The following is a 16,945-nucleotide window of genomic DNA, read 5'->3' on the forward strand; positions in this document are numbered from 1 at the left end:
TAATCGATTCGGCTCCGGGACCCAAACTTTCCTAGGATTGTAAGATATAACCCAACTCAATCCATCACAACAATAATTGCTTGCTTATAATTTGAGAACATGTTTGTATGATCATATCCCATGATTCCCCTATGACCCCATGACACCCTAGTGCCTTTTATCAATTGTTTACACCCCTTTAATTCATCTTGCTTGTTTATTTTCATTGTTATTCTAGTTTAGTAACCTTCTACATCAACCCAATTTGTGACACCCCTTAGACACCACTAGTTACAATAGAAATCTCATTTCAACTCCCGTCCCTTGGGATCCGACCTTTACTTGCCTCTTTACTAATTGTAGAGTTGCTTGTTAAGCTATAAATTGTGTTTTGATTCGACCGTGACCAACGACCACATCTATTTACTTGTGAATACGAAACGGACCGATCACCTACCAACATGGAAACATCTCTATACAGCTTAACAGAAGACACCGACTCCCCAGAAGGTATAAACACATTATCTTTTACAAGCTCATACTCCCCCAAACCCATAGATAAGGCATGACCCCTAGACACAAAAGAATGGGTTACCCCTGAGTCAAACAAAACGAAAGACGGTGTATTATAAACAAGAAAGGTAGCGGTAACCACACGAGAATCGTTCTCTGCTTCCTGTTTGCCCATCATAAAGAGCTTCCTGCTGTTTTTCTGACCTCCATCTTGGACCGAGGTATTCGAAGTAGTCGGCTTAGCTGCCGAGTTCTGAGTCACACTGTTGTTCGGGCGCTGATAGGATCCTCCACTGTTGCGGTTGAAGCCGCCATTGTTGTTGTTCTGCCCTCCACGGTTACCCCAAGACCCAAATGGCCTGTTGCTAGCAAAACTCTGGCTCGGAGCCTGAGAGAAACTCCCCTGATAAGCTCCTGAAAAATCTCCAACTTTGGCACTGGTACAGTCGTTCCTCTTGTAACCCACTCCACGACAGTTGAAGCAAGTAAGGTTGGAGTTGTCACTAACACTCTGACCACCACCTCTTCCCCATGCTCGAGATCCCCCAGAAAACCCAGACCCTCCAGAAATAGCCTTAGACTGACCATAGTTGCTCTTCTTGTGGCTCGACTGATTTCCACTCTTATTCTCTGCTTTCCTCTTTTCAGTGGTTCTTTCGTTAGCCTCCTTGGCCAAGTCCACCAACCTCTCAGCATGCCCAGCCCGCGCATAGACCTCTTTCAGATTGCTAAGAACTCCAGCTGGTAACCTGTTCATGATATTAAGAGCCAACCCCTTTTCGAAACGAAGAGACAAACCTCGCTGACCCAGCTGTATATCTTCTGCGTAACGTGACAACTCAAGGAACCAGTGATAGTACTCTGTGACAGTCATATAATTAGTCATGGTGAAAGAATCAAACTCAGCTCTAAACTTGTGACGGATGTGCTCCGGCACAAACTACTCCCTCATAGCACTCTTTAGACCTGCCCACGGTATAGCATCGAGCCCCTCGTCCTTGTAGTATGCCCTGACATCTTCTTTTACGTTCTGCCACCAAATTGCAGCCTCACCTCTCAGGTAGTACACCACCTGTTCGACAGCCAACACCGTCGGATACTTCACAACCTCAAGAAGACTCTCTATCTCGCGGTGCCAGTTATCGAGCAGCTTAGGTTCTCCGGTGCCCTCATAAGTCGAAGGGTTAAAGCGGGCAATGATGGTTCTTAGATGGGTTGCGTCCACCGGTTTCTCAGCCCCCTTTCCCACCTTCTTAAGAGCCTCTAGGATTACATCCTACTGCTCAATCATACGGGCTATCTGATAGGCTATCGCTGTAATACCCACGATGTTTAAGGACTCTTTTGACCGACCCTTTGACCAGGAAAGACCTTAGGAAGGGATGGGTGAGAGACTAGGATAGGATAAGTACCTTATGAGAGTGGTTAATCGTCCTAGCAGGGACTACTCGGCCGAGTATTGTTTATACTCGACCGAGCCTACTCAGCTGAGTACATAAGTACTCGACCGAGTATGGCTGTTGTTGACCCGTTGATATAAAAACGCGAGTTCGCAAGATTTATTTCATTTTCCCATTTTTGACAGTTCCTCTTCCTCTAACCCTAGCCTACCTCTCTCTCACCAATCACCCCTACCTCCATACACTCTCATATATGTAGCCTACATCTCAACCATGGGAAAGACGGGGTTTGCATAGGAAGGATGTGTGCGTGGTCGTCGTCCGTGTCACCGTCGGTCCGTGTTATTAGGTAAGTCGTTGTTTTGTGGTTTCCTTCAGTAGATTGTTGGAAGTAGTCGTATAATAGGATGTGGTCATCGTTGTAGGATTCGTCTCGGAGTCTTGCTTGGCTGTGTGTGGATGCATTTTCATGGTCGGCGTTAAGGTAGGGTTTCCCTACTCAGTTACTGTTAATTGATTTAAGATGTGATTGTATTGTGTATGCCTGATTCTGCTGATCATCGGAGTGTTGGTGTTGTGGTGGTGGTTGTGATGTTGTTATGTTAATTGTGGTGGGGTCACTTGCGGGAGTGACTTCACACCCTAGTTCGCCTTCCGTGGAACCCGTCACGGGAGGGGATGTGCACATTAAGGGACAGGGTTATCGCTCGTTGATGAGCGGGATTTTGGTGGGGATTGGCTGCAGTCCCCCACTGGCGGTGTGGGCTACCTGTTGCGATGGGTAGTCTGGCAGGGCTACACACTTCGGTGTGTAGTCGGTTACTGTGTGAGATCGGGAGACAGGAGACGGTGGATGATCAGCTGGTTACTTATCATATGTGTCTTATTTTAATTGTTCAGTAACTGACCTCGTATTATGTTTTCAAAACTGTGGTGATCTATTCGGGGATGGTGAGCAGTTGGCTTAGCAGGTACAGATGATTATTACTATCGGGCATGGAGGGAATCGAGTCACCACGCTACCGGCATAGGTGTTCAGACGCATGAGTTCTTTAGCAGTCATACTTATCACTTGTATTCATTTTTGTACCATGGTTGTAAAGTGTTAAGTAATTAATTATAAATGTTCTTTTATTGTCTATTTGATCTACTACCTCGGGTGACCGAGATGGTAACATCCTCATACACTGGGATGGTCCTTGGTAAGGCGTCCTGGTGTGCGGGGGTGTTACAAAGTGTTATCAGAGATGACGATTTTGGAACTTGAACCAATGAACCAAATGAATATAGGGCGTCAAATTAAAATGAACCTGGTGTATGTACATTGGGAGCCCCAGCCGATGCTAGATTTTGGGTGAGTAGGCGCCCTCATTTCAAAATCACGGCCCCATCATGCTTAAGCCAGTCACTGGGAAAGGGTAGCTGATAAGAGTTGTTGCGTAAGGATTTTTGCCGTGTGCACTTGTGAATTAAGAAATGTGCATTAATGTGAGTCTTGCATGTAGTGACTATGGTATTGGAAAAGTCTTGAATTGGTGAATAGGATTGCTGAAATGTGACGAGGAACTTTGAGTGGTGCAATGTGAAATTCTGTTGCGTATGGCAAGGTTAAGTCGAATGACCTGTTTAATAATGGTTTCATCATACAATGGTTAATGTTTCACGAACGTCTTGCGTAATGTGAGTATAAGATGAATTGTGGAATGTGTAATGTTGTGGCTGTAAAGATTAATCCTTGCAGGTGTAGTGACTAGTTGAATTATACGTACGGGTTGTGATGTAATTGTGGGGGGTAGTGAAGCAAGGAATGTAGGTGGAAACGTTGATTGAATTGGTATTGGATATGCATAATTTGTGTACGATGTGTGTGTATGTGGTAGAAGTAAGCCCTAACGGTGACGAGCCCGATTGCACGGGACTCCGAACAATATTACTTGTTTTGCAGGTGCATTAAAATTCGAAATTTCGTTCCTGCTCTTTGACACTCGACCGAGTGAAGACGCATACTCGACCGAGTAGTCCACACTCGGCCGAGTATATTAGTACCCGGCCGAGTGCTCATTCTTGTCATATTAGAATGCTACTGTTTTCGAGTAATCGACCGAGTATTCAGAATACTCGACCGAGTAGACCATACTCGACCGAGTACGGTTTTATCGAGACTCATCCGGGTTATTCAAAAACCCTATAACGCCTCTTCTTTTTCTCATTTCCGCCTCCAACACTTCCTTCTTCTTCCCTCTAAACCTCCATATCTCTTATCTCTCAAGCTCTTGGGTGATTTCTTGGTGGTTATTTGCTCTTTGCTTGCCAACAGTTCCTCCAAGGTAAGGTTTTAAATCAATTTCTTCCTTTATTATCAAAGTTGTGGTATGTTTTTGTTCGAACTTCGAATCCCTATCATGTGTAACTGTAATCAAGCTTTTTATTCGGATTATTTGGATTTAATTGCTTACAAACATCGTTTATGCCGTCACTAGAGCAATTCTATGGCTTCAATCGCTTCTTAAATTTTCTAGGGTTTGTTCCAAATCGAAAATTTCAGCCTTTTGTTTGTTTAAACATGCTATTTCAAAGCCCCTTGATGTTGAGAATGATGTCTTTAAGTAAAATACTTGGTGTTTTGGTGACAAAATTTCGCCTTAAAAGTTCGTCTGAAAATTGTATACAGTCAGAAAAATAGTCCATCTATGGCAGAATCTTTGTGTAAAGTGTCTTTATTAAAAACCTACCTGTGTGCAGTATGCCGAACGCAAGAGGCAACGCAAACAAGAGGACTCGTGCCAATGTCCGATTTGAGACGGGTCAATCCAGTCAAGAACCTGTTGTTCCACCGGTGGAGGCCTATCCATCGGTAATCTTTTTCTGATTTCAAGCAGCGTAAGGCCTTCATAGCCTTAATGAGCCGTCCTTTCCGACCTACTAGGTGTGTGAACCCCTACATTTTGGAGACACTGGGGATTAAGGAAGACATAACCCATATCTTTGAGACCTTGGGAATGGAGAGGTTGTATCATCTGAGAAAGAAATCCTACCCTCACTTGACCTTGGAGTTTTTGAGCTCGTTTGTTTATGATGCAAAGGAGAAGACTGTCTCCTTCCGTCTCATGAATGAAGACCATGAGTTGACTTTGGATGAGTTTGCTGGCCACCTGGGCCTAGAGGCTGAGGGGACAGGGTATCTGAGTGATGTGGCTAAGAATAGTGGTGCACCTCTTTACCTTCCTTACTTGACTGGCCAACCTGCTCCTAGTGCTAGTGCTATGTTGATTAACGATATTCAGCACATGTCCCTCCGTATGTTCCTTAGGATGATGACCTGTCTTTTGTACTCGAGAGATGATGTGAGCAAGCTTAATTCCCATGAAGTTATGTTGTTGATGTCCTACCTGAACCTGCACCGTAGGAAGCCCTTTTACTATAGTGCTCCGGGGATAGTGTGCTCCAGTCTTGAGCATATGACACAGTCCCCGAACCGCCACATTGCTTGCGGGGCCATAGTGACCCGCTTAGCCCAACGTCTGACCGATTTTGAGGCCCCACCTCCCTCGGGGGATGAGTATGTTGAGACTGTGCCTACCCTGAACGCCAAGTATTGGTGTTAGAACAGATGGTTGAGGAAGATGGCTGATGGGTCTTATGCCTGGAGAGTGAGAGGATCTATGTGGATGGTACTTCCCGACCCTGCCCATCTTCCCGTTTTTGACCACTTAGCTGAGTGGGAGCCTGTAGGTGGTGTGCCTAGACCTGGACCCCAGTACTACTTGATTGACCCACCCCCCATCCTTTTGGACCTACCTTAGTACCTGAGGGATAACATGCTCCTCCCCCACCTCGGGAGCGTCGTAGGGTCAGACAGCCTAGGGCGGACCCGGTTGAGGCTGAGCCCTCTTACTCCATGCCGAGCTTCTATCCACAGTAGTACTCGCCCTACCCCACAGTTCATGACCCTAGGATGCAGGTGAGCGACTTGACCGAGCGGATCTCCACCACCTTGGTGCTTCGCAACATGCATGAGATGGCCCATAATCAGGGCATAGGGACTGAGCTAGCACAGCTCGTCTGGTGGAGAGGACCTGGGGTAGACACGGGAGTCTTCCACAGCTATGGAGTTGACCCCGGGTTTTGGAGGCCAGCTGAGGAGACCGAGTTTGGCTGCCTCGCGGAACCGTGGGGAGCCAACCATGGCAGCCAGTTAGGAGGAGGAGATTACTCAGCGGCGGGTTATCAGGGAGCTAGTACTTCGAGAGCCGAAGCTTCAGGTGCAGGCGGCGATGATGAGATGGATGGGGGTCCATATCAGTGATTTTCTTGTTTTGTCTAGACTTATTTTAGTTGTGGATGGATATTTATCGTTTCTGTTGTACACTCTGATTTCGGATGACTATACTTGGCCTTAAGGCCGTTACTTATTTTAGCATACTATGGGTGACTTGTTAGACTTGGACATGCTTTTCGGTATGGTAATCTGATTTGTTGCAGGATAGTTTATGGGTGAATCATGTTCCATTGCTGGGAAAAGCTCTCTGCTCGTGGCAACTCGACCGAGTATAAGGAATACTCGACTGAGTAGAGCTTACTCGGTCGAGTACACTATTATACTCGACCGAGTAGAGCTTACTCGACCGAGTTATCACTCATACACTACTACAGATACATGCTATAACAACCGTTAAAAACCATTATTATATAAAAAAGCGGACGTTGTTAAAGCGTCCGTTGTGGTAGGTTTTAACAACGGTTGGTTTTTCTAAGAAACCCGTTGTGAAAACTATTAACAACGGTTTAAAGTAGAAAAAACCGTTGTGGAAAGTGTGACTAAATTTTGGTGGGAAAGTTATAACAACGGTTACAATATAAAAAACCGTTGTTATAACTAAAGACAATGGGTTTTTTTAAATAACCGTTGTTATTGATTTTTTTTTTTTAAAAAAAAATTAATTTATATATTACTAGATGCATGCATTACCATTACCGATGCATGCATTATTACTGATGCCAAATCCCTGCATATGAAAGGACATAATATATGGAATGAGAAGGGTTATAAGATTTGAAGAAGATATGTTGGCACAACTTCCTAAACATATATTAATTAAAAAACAACTCAAAGGACACATTACTAAGTATAAATTCATGCATTATCTCAATAACCATTCCATATTATCTAAAACTTCCTTCAACACTTCCTTCAACAATAAATGATACCATCCGTAATACATGCATCATGACCGAGTAAAACAAGAGTTTCATCCGCCGGCTGCTGGACATCGAGGACAGGTTCAGGAGCTACCTTGAGGATGCTCGGACCGCACTCAAGGACGGCAAAAAAAATGGCTTGCCAGAGCAGAAGATGCTGCAGCTATATGACGATATAGCAAATGCGGAACGAAACCTCCAAATAGCAAAGGAGGAGAGGATGGATATCATAGAAGAGAATAAGACTCTCTATGCATATCTAAGAATTGCATTTTTAGCAATGTAAGTCATTTTTTATGTATTTATATTATATATTAATTAATTAAGTTTATTATGCATTCCTCTCCATCATCTTCTTCTTTTGTTTTATTTTATTTAATTTGTTTTACAAGCTAATAAACGCAGAAAAACAACAGTGACAAAACTAATAATGCAAATTAAATGAAATAATTAGAGAAAGAAAATAATTACTGAGATGATGACAAAACCTAAAACCATGCATATAAAGCGATACCTGATAATTAGAGAAAAATAAGAGATGACGACAATAACAGTGCTGACGGAGATGATAAAGCAGCGGCGATGAGAAAGAGAGAAAGAGACGATGTGAAAGTGTGTGTTTGTGTTTGTGTTAGGTTTAATTTGTGTTTGTGGCTGTAGCTGATCTGTGTTTGTGTGGTTTATATTATGGAAAGTATTGACAACGTTTTTACACAAAAACCCGTTGTCATTAGATTATATATTAACAACGAGTCTTAGAAAACCGTTGTTAAAAAGTATTAACAACGACTTCAAATGTAACCGTTGTAATTATTTTTCACTAATTTTGCGCCAAATTATTAACAATGGTTATTATGTATTACAGAGTAAACTGTTGTTATTAGTTTTTATATTAACAACGGTTGTGAAAGTTTGACCCGTTGTTAAAACCTATAACAACGGTTATCAACACATAACCGTTGTAGTTAAGTTTAGTAAAATTCGCGCCATTGTAATACTACGGTTTTATGAGTCTATGGGTACTCTATCGAGTGGGGCTTACTCTGTCGAGTAAGTAGTTTTTGACGCAAAACAGTAGTCTGCCTGTAGGGTACTCGATCGAGTAGGGGGCACTCGATCGAGTAAGTGCCTTACTCGATCGAGTAAGTGAGTTTACGGGCTGAGTTTTGACGGGTTTTGTTAATGATGCGAGATTAATATATAATGAGTTCCGTCACTTTTTTTAAATCTTTTATCATTCTAAAAACCTAAATTGAGAGAAAGAAGTTACGTAAGTTGATTCATCGCATCATTAGCAAATCCCCAAGGCTAGGAGAGTCGGATCATCTTGTTCTTTACGCCGTTGTGATCATCGTGTCAAGGGTAAGTTCCTTGTATAATTTTTATTGCCTTTGGTTGAGTTTCTTTAAAACCCTAATTGGGTGGTTTTGAGGATTTTGGGTGATTTGTATGTGCGTGGTAGTAATTGAATGTATACATGTTATAGGAGGAGGATTTGTAGAGGAGAATTCTGATTAGCTGCTAGATCATCTGTGATGGTTGCTTCTCCAGGTAGGGTTTCCCTACTCGGTATTAATTACATGATTGTGGTGATTGTGCTGTAGTTAGTAATTGATTGTTTCAGACGGTTGTGATTTCATGTTGTTGATTGTTTCAGACAGTTGTGATTTCATATTGTTGAATGTTTTAGACGATTGATGAGGTTGTATTGTGATTACTGTTTCTCTGTCTGTGTTCTTCGGGGTGCGTCCCTGGCTGAGTGGAGTCACTTGCTGGAGTGGCTTCACGCCCTTGATTCGCCCTCTGTGGAACCCGTCACAGAGGGGATGTGCACATTAATGAACTTGGGTTTATCGCTCGATGGAGATGAGCGGGGATTTGGTGGGTACGGCTGCGGTCCCCCACTGGCGGCGTGGAGTACTTGTTGCGATGGGTACTCTGGCAGGACTACACACTTTAGTGTGTAGTCAGTTGTGTGGAGTTTGGAGATGGAGACTGGGGAGTTGTGCGAACTGCTTGAGTTGTTTGTGACGTTTCTTTGTGGCATTTGTTTTTATGTAATCAGTACTGACCCCGTTTAAATGTTTTAAAAACCGTGGTGATCCATTCGGGGGTGGTGAGCAATTATTGAGCAGGTATGAGCTGATGCGTATGGGATAACTGAGTGGAGTCACTACGATGCAGTTTAGAAGTCTTCCGCTGTGTCTGATAGTTTTATAGTCTTTTGATAGTAGATAGTTTTGGAGAACTTGTATCTCTTTATCAGTTTTGGTTTTTGGCATGTAATCACGTTAAACGTTATTTACTATTTAAGTATGTTTCTTTATTGTCTGATGATTATCATTGTCTCGGGTAACCGAGATGGTGACGTTCCTATACCTGAGTGGTCCTGGTAAGGCACTTGGAGTATGGGGGTGTCACAAAGTGGTATCAGGGCGACGATCCTGAAACCTGTAACCAATGAACCTAATGAACATAGGGAGTCAAAATAAAATGAACCCGGGTAGAAGTTGTAGGAGCTAATGCAAAGACTTGGGAGACGTCCTAAAGTCACGAACTCGCCCTACAATTTTGAACCGGTCACCATGGGATATGAATCGGGATCGCTATGTGTTTATTTTATGAATTGTGTACCTATATAGTGATGTGTGGCATGAATCGGTGTGATTTTGTATGTTGTTGGTTTAAAGCATGTTGAATGATAGTTGGTTTACAATGTTGGTTGGAATTGTTGGAAAAGTATATGAGAATGATGAATGATGTGGTGGAAAAAGGAAGTAGTTCATATTTGATAATATGTGATGAATAATTTATGTGACCATAATTGGCGCATATTTAGCCCCCGAATTGCCCTTGTTTCCATGCTTTTTAGTGCTTATTTGGGTCATTTCTTTTCTTTAGTCCTTTGTTTTGCATATTCTTTGAGATTTCGATCCCTTGGTAGGAAAGGAGTAAGAATCTTGCATTTTCGTGGCAAAACAAGACTAAATTGATCAAATTCAATGACCAAGCATCAAGGAGGGACAAGATTAGAAGGCCTTTGTACATATCATAGTAGAAGAGCAATGTTGAGAAAGGATCCTTGAGTCCCCAAGGAAATCCCCAAGGAATTTATGAAGAAAAGGGAAGAAAAAGAAGAAGTATCACGCTGACTGACAATCCGAGCGGATTGTCAACAATCCGCCCGTCCTGCCCTTGCACAATCCGAGCGTCCCAGCTGGAATCCGCTCGGATTCCCCCTCAGCAATCCGCCCGGATTCCCCAGAATCCGCTCGGATTCCACCGCCCAAATCCGGCCGTCCCGACCCTAATCCGCCCGGATTCCTTCACAGCGCGGGTTGTCTTCTTCAAGCTACGAAAAGAGAAGCCCTTCTCTCAGAAAATACCGGAGTCTCCTTGCTCAACTTAAAAAGTGTAATTACTAGTTTAGCCCTTAGTTAACCCTAATGCATCGTCCCTAATTTTCACTATAAATACCCCATTAGTCTAATTAGAGGAGCATGTTCTTCTTATCAATAATTAGTGTAGTTAATATCAATCAAATCTCTCTTCAATGTTGTAATCAAGTATTAATCAAGTTTTAATCCAAGTTTTAGTTCTTTAATCTCTCTTTTGTTCATCCTTTATTTTGGGTAATTGAAGATTATTTGGGTTATTATTGGGAGATTGACAACCTCTCAATCAATCATCAAGTACTTCTATTATCTTTGCTTTATTATTGGAATCATTAGTAGGTATAATCTCTTAATCCCTTTTTAATTATTGTTAATTACTTTCATTTATTCATCATGTTTCATATTGTTGGTATGATTGACAACCTTGCTAGCATGATCAACATGATAATGAGTGAGTAGTCTCTTAGCTAGGGTTAATGGGTGATTAGGGGAAACCAACATGGGGAATGATTCATGCTTAAATTAATATGCTTTCATATCTTATTTGCTTGCTTGTTTTGATCTCAACTCATGCACATGTTATATTTGATGAAATGCTAAGCCTATGAATCCTTGCATTTACTATCATCTCCTATCTTTTCAATGAGACTTGTAAGACATAACCCAACTCGAGTCTCATTAGACCATGCATGTTGTTGAGTAGGGAAGACTAAGTCGACTTGTAGGTGTTGTACAATCTAATCGATTCGGCTCCGGGACCCAAACTTTCCTAGGATTGTAAGATATAACCCAACTCAATCCATCACAACAATAATTGCTTGCTTATAATTTGAGAACATGTTTGTATGATCATATCCCATGATTCCCCTATGATCCCATGACACCCTAGTGCCTTTAATCAATTGTTTACATCCCTTTTTATTCATCTTGCTTGTTTATTTTCATTGTTATTCTAGTTTAGTAACCTTCTACATCAACCCAATTTGTGACACCCCTTAGACACCGCTAGTTACAATAGAAATCTCATTTCAACTCCCGTCCCTTGGGATCCGACCTTTACTTGCCTCTTTACTAATTGTTGAGTTGCTTGTTAAGCTATAAATTGTGTTTTGATTCGACCGTGACCAACGACCACATCTATTTATTTGTGAATGCTAAACGGACCGATCAAAAATGGCGCCGTTGCCGGGGACGGTGTTTGTTTGATTTAGATTTCCTTTTTGTTATTAGTTGTGTCTTTCTTCGCCTTGAGGAAGTAAAAATCCTCAAGGTTTGTTCTAATTGTTTTTGAGTTGTTTGATATTTTGCATGTCTAGAAGGTTACAAAGTGATTTGTTACCTTTTGACCGTGAAATCGAAAGAACCTTGACGAACAATAGGAGACTTGTTAGGAGGAATTTGAGAGGTGTTGGTGAAGTTGTTCAACCCACTAGTGAGTTTGTCAATCCTTTCGCAATAGAAGGAGAAGAAAACCCATTACACAATATCCCACAAAATCCACCTACAATGCCAAAATTCTCGTCACACTCCGTACCCACCGAGGATAATCTACCAAATGGTACTCCTACACCGCAACATCTCACCGGAAATTTTATTGCCAAGTTCGCCTTCATCCAACTAGTTGAGAGGAGCCAATTCGGGGGAATGCCTAGTGAGGACCCTCATTCTCATATGGAAAACTTTTGCGATTATTGTGATGCTATCTCTCAAACGGGCGTGACTCAAGACCAAATAAGATGGGTCTTATTTCCTTTTTCCTTAATCGGCACCGCAAAGCAATGGTTGAAGGGCCTTGATAAGGCCACCCTTGGAATAGATTCTTGGAAGAAGTTGGCTCTAGCTTTCTACAAAAAATTCTACCCACCGGAAAAGACCAACATGCTAAGAGCTCAAATTACGGGTTTTAAGCAAAGGGATGAAGAGTCTTTGTATGAAGCTTGGGAGCGGTTTAAAGGTATTTGTCGCTCATGTCCTCACCATGGACTTAGCGAATGGTTTTTGGTGCAACAATTTTGGAATGGTTTATATGAAGATTCTAGGAACATTCTCAATATGGGATCAAATGGAATGTTCACCGAAGTTGATGACAATCAAACATGGAACAAGATTGAGGAAATGGCGGTCCATAATTCACAATATAATAGACCTCGCAAGGCTACTAGAGGAGGAAAGCATGAAGTGGACTCCGTTACCCAATTGGGTGCTCAACTTAGTGCTCACATTGACACAATCAACTTGAAGTTTGAACAAGTTATGGCTAGACTTAAGGAAAACTCAAAATCATCGAAGCATCATGTCAATGCCATGACGGCATCCTCATCAATCCCAAGTGGGATATGTGAGAATTGTGGAACTTTGGGTCATGACCCAAGTGAGTGTAGGGGAACAACCGAACAAGTTAATGCTTTCCAAGCTTACAAAAGTGGTACCCCTTATTCAAATTTTTACAATGAAAACACCAAGTTCCATCCAAATCTCTCATACAAGAGCCAAAATGTTCAAAACCCTCAAACAACATACACTCCACCACCCATGAGAAACCAAAATCAAAGACCCTTTTACAATCAAAACCAAGGTTACCAAAATCGAAATCCATACAATCACCAAAATGACCAAGGCTTTGATGTCCAAAAAGCGGTCCTCCAAATGCAAAAGAATCAACAAGAATTTTTCACCCAAATGCAAAAAGATAGCCAAGCAAAAGAAACCACCATCAACAACATTCTAGCTCACACCAAGATGTTGGAAACACAATTAACTCAACTAGCATCTTCAAGCTCACAAAGACAAAAGGGGCAATTACCACCTCAAAGTAATCCCCCTAGACATGAAACGGTTAGTGCCATTCACTTGAGAAGTGGTACAAGGTATGAAGCACCGAAGAAGCAAGTTGAGGATGAAGTTGTGGAAGCTAGTGAAAAGGAAGAAATTGTGCAAAACTCCAAAGATGGAGAATCATCAAAAGAAGAAAGTTCAAAGAAAAATGAAGACAAGGCCAAAGAGAAGGAGCCCATTGTGATTAGACTTCCTTTTCCAAGTCGTCAAGCCAAGCCCAAATTTGATGATCAACTTGGAAAGTTCATGGAAATTGTGAAGAATTTAGAAGTCTCAATTCCTTTCACGGAATTAATCAACCACGTTCCAGCCTATGCAAAGTACATGAAAGATATCCTTACAAAGAAGAAGTCAATCCGGAAACTTGAGACTATCGCCTTCACTAAGGTGAGTAGTGCAATACTTCAAGGGAGTTCACCTCCAAAGTTAAAGGATCTGGAAAGCTTCTCAATACCGTGTACCATTGGCGACACGACGATCAAAAAAGCCTTATGTGACCTAGGGGCTAGTGTGAGTGTCATGCCGTACTCGGTAAGTAAAAGGTTGGGAATGGGAGAGCTTAAATGCACCAACATCACACTTCAAATGGCCGATAGATCGACGAAGACACCATTAGGGATATGGGAAGATGTCCCCGTGCGAATTGGGAAGTTTTTCATCCCGGTGGACTTTGTCATTGTTGATATGGAGGAAGATTCCAACATTCCAATCATCCTAGGAAGACCTTTTCTACACATCGCGGGTGCGGTGATTGATGTGAAACATGGAGAGCTCACTCTAGAAGTGGGAGATGAAAGCATAACTTTTAATCTTGACAAGACCATGAGAGCTCCTCGTTTGCATGAGCCATGTTTCATGATTGATCATTATAGCCAAAAAGATGAAAGGAAGAAATCGGAACTCCAATGGAGGAAGAAAATTGAAGATGCTCCATTCAAAGAGCAAGTGAATTGTGACAAGGAGAGCTTGCAAAGCTCATCAAAATCAACCAAGGAAGAAGAGGATGGCCTCATTGGCCAAGAGAAGAAATTGGGAGAGTTATCTCCATCTAAGCAAGAGATTTTCAACGATCAACTCAATGAAGTTTGTGGTCTTTGGGACGACGAGTTTGAAGGGATTTTTAATCCCTACATTGGACATGCCATCGATCATGATCAACAACAAGGACCATGGTCTATTGAGGACCTCTACCATAATAATGAACAAGCTTTTGATTACTTCTTCAAGGTGTTGAGCAACATCAACAACACCTTGAACATGCCCCCTTGACATCTCATCAAGAATGAGAGTTTGGTGGAGTCCTCCCTAAACCACCACTTGTAAATATTTCTAACTCCCTAACTTACATTTCAATTCTTGTATTGCATTTTTGTCATTTTTGGATTTTTATTTAATTTGATCAAAATAATTGTCATGTAAGAGAGAAGTGAGGGAGGGACTAACAACTTCAATTGATGTGTAGTGCTTTACCTTAGTGTGGAGATGGGAATTGCCTAGGCTATCCATGCCTTAGTAATGCCCCCACAATGAAGAACACAAGCCTTGAAGAAGAATGGAAGAATGGTAAAGGGAAATGCATTGTGCACGAATGAAATGAATCCGGGTACAAAGGACCAGAATCCGAGCGGATTCCAGAGAATCCGTCCGTTTTATGCAATCCGAGCGTCCTGCAGAAAAGACGCCCGTCTTGAACTGAGCTGAAATTTGAAATTTTTCTGATTGTTAAAGAATCCGAGCGGATTCCCAGAAATCCGCCCGTCTTGAAGAATCCGTCCGTCTTGTAAAAAAAGACGCCCGTCTTTGCGAGGAAAACAAGCAAAAATCTGGATCAAATCCGTCCGTCTTTGAAGAAATCCGCCCGTCCGTGTTCAAGCAAATCCGAGCGGATTGTACCAAATCCGCCCGTCTTTAGGCGAGCTTTTGCAAAGATTGAAGAAGCAGAATCCGCACGGATTGAGCCTAATCCGCACGGATTGGCCCTGCAGTTTTGAAAATTTCGGCCTCCTTATAATCCCTCCCACCTTCATTCATTCATTCATTCATTCATTCATAAACACTACCCATAACATCAAAACCCTCATCCTCTCCATCATAAAAACAAAAACCCTCAACAACATTCAACAAAAACAAATCAAACCACCCTTCCAACAACAATTTAATCACCCCTTCTTCAACAAAAATCAAAACCAAGAACAAAATCTTCAACCTTTGAGTCGATTTTTGTTTTCATAAAGGCAAAGCCTTTCACCTTCAAATCGATTTGGGCATCCTACAAATAGAAGATTTTTCACTCTTTTCTTGGTTAAGCTCATCAATGGCAAGGACTAAGGGTGCAACAAAGGCAACAAAGGCACCAAAGGCTAAGGCACTCTCACAAAGGCAAAAGGCTCTTCAAACAAAGAAAGCTTTGGCTATGGTGGTGGCAACACCAAACTTGGAAGTGCAACAACAACAACAACCTTCTATGGGACCATCAACATCTTCTACTCCGGTAATTAATCAACTTTTGCATTATCCGGAGGTAACTTTTATTTCCGATACCCATAGAAATACCTTTGTCAAGTTTGCTATGAAATCTTTTCAATCCACCAAATTCATATGTGAAGATACCTTGGAAAAATTGGGTGTTCTTGAACAAACAAAAGCCTTTTTCAAAGCCATGGGGTTGAAGAAATTGTTTGAAACAAAGGAGTTGACATACCCCTCACTTGTCTTGGAATTTTTAAGTTCTTTGAAAGTCACCAAAGTTGAGAATAGAGAAAATCTCGAGTTTCGTCTAGCTAACGTTAGTAGACGCATTACCTTTACGGAATTAGGTGAAATTTTGGGTCTTAGCGATGAATCGAGTTATCTTAAGCATTATGGAAAGTATGACCCCGAACCTCTTTGGGAGGCAATCTCCGGGAAGAAATTTGAGGATTTTCATGCATGTCGTGCTCTTTTGGTCCATCATCCGGACATAAGAGTATGGCACAAGGTTGTGGGAAATACCATAATTGCTAGGAAAGACACCAATCATTTCACAAGACTCGATTTTATTCTCCTTGAATCGGCTTTGAATATCGGAAGAATTCACACCAAGCCTTACAATTCTTTGAGGCTATTGGTTGATAGATGGCTTAATGTTGATAATGGGAAGAAGGGCACGACCGTTATTGTCAATGGCGGCCTAGTCACGGTCCTAGCTAAGCACTTTGATCCTAATTTCAATAAGGATAAGAAGTACAAAGCAAAGGGAGGTGGCCATCTTATTGATATGCACATCATGATTCACAAGTTCAAGTGGGTTGCCCATAACCCCCTTGACACTAAATATGGATGGCTAACTAGTGAAGCTAGATCGTTCACCTTGCCTTCAAAGATTTGTCGCCTAAGCGTCCACCGGACAAATTATCTACTTCCCCTTTCCGAAGAAGCCGAGTATATCATTCAGCAACAAAAGGGTGATCTTAAGACCCCCTCCTCTTCCATTGTCATACCACCTTACCCCTTTGAGTATGAAGAGTTCAAGCCGGAAGGAATTGAAATTGGGAAAGACTATGTGACTCTTCTCATGCAAGCAATGCACAAGCAAGCCCATGAAGATCGAAAAAATGCGTATTTGGCTCAATATCCACCCCTCCT

At 42.0% G+C, this 16,945-nt stretch overlaps 1 non-coding gene across 1 annotated transcript; it reads right to left on the reverse strand.

The window, feature by feature from the left end:
• Window positions 1-12,364: 12,364 nt before the first annotated feature.
• On the reverse strand, window positions 12,365-12,471 carry LOC141618595 (small nucleolar RNA R71). Its single transcript, XR_012531438.1, has one exon. It is a non-coding gene; the product is annotated as a small nucleolar RNA R71 (small nucleolar RNA).
• Window positions 12,472-16,945: the final 4,474 nt, after the last annotated feature.

This window comes from Silene latifolia, chromosome 1 (assembly GCF_048544455.1).
Source record: "Silene latifolia isolate original U9 population chromosome 1, ASM4854445v1, whole genome shotgun sequence".
Classification (NCBI taxonomy): Eukaryota; Viridiplantae; Streptophyta; class Magnoliopsida; order Caryophyllales; family Caryophyllaceae; genus Silene; species Silene latifolia.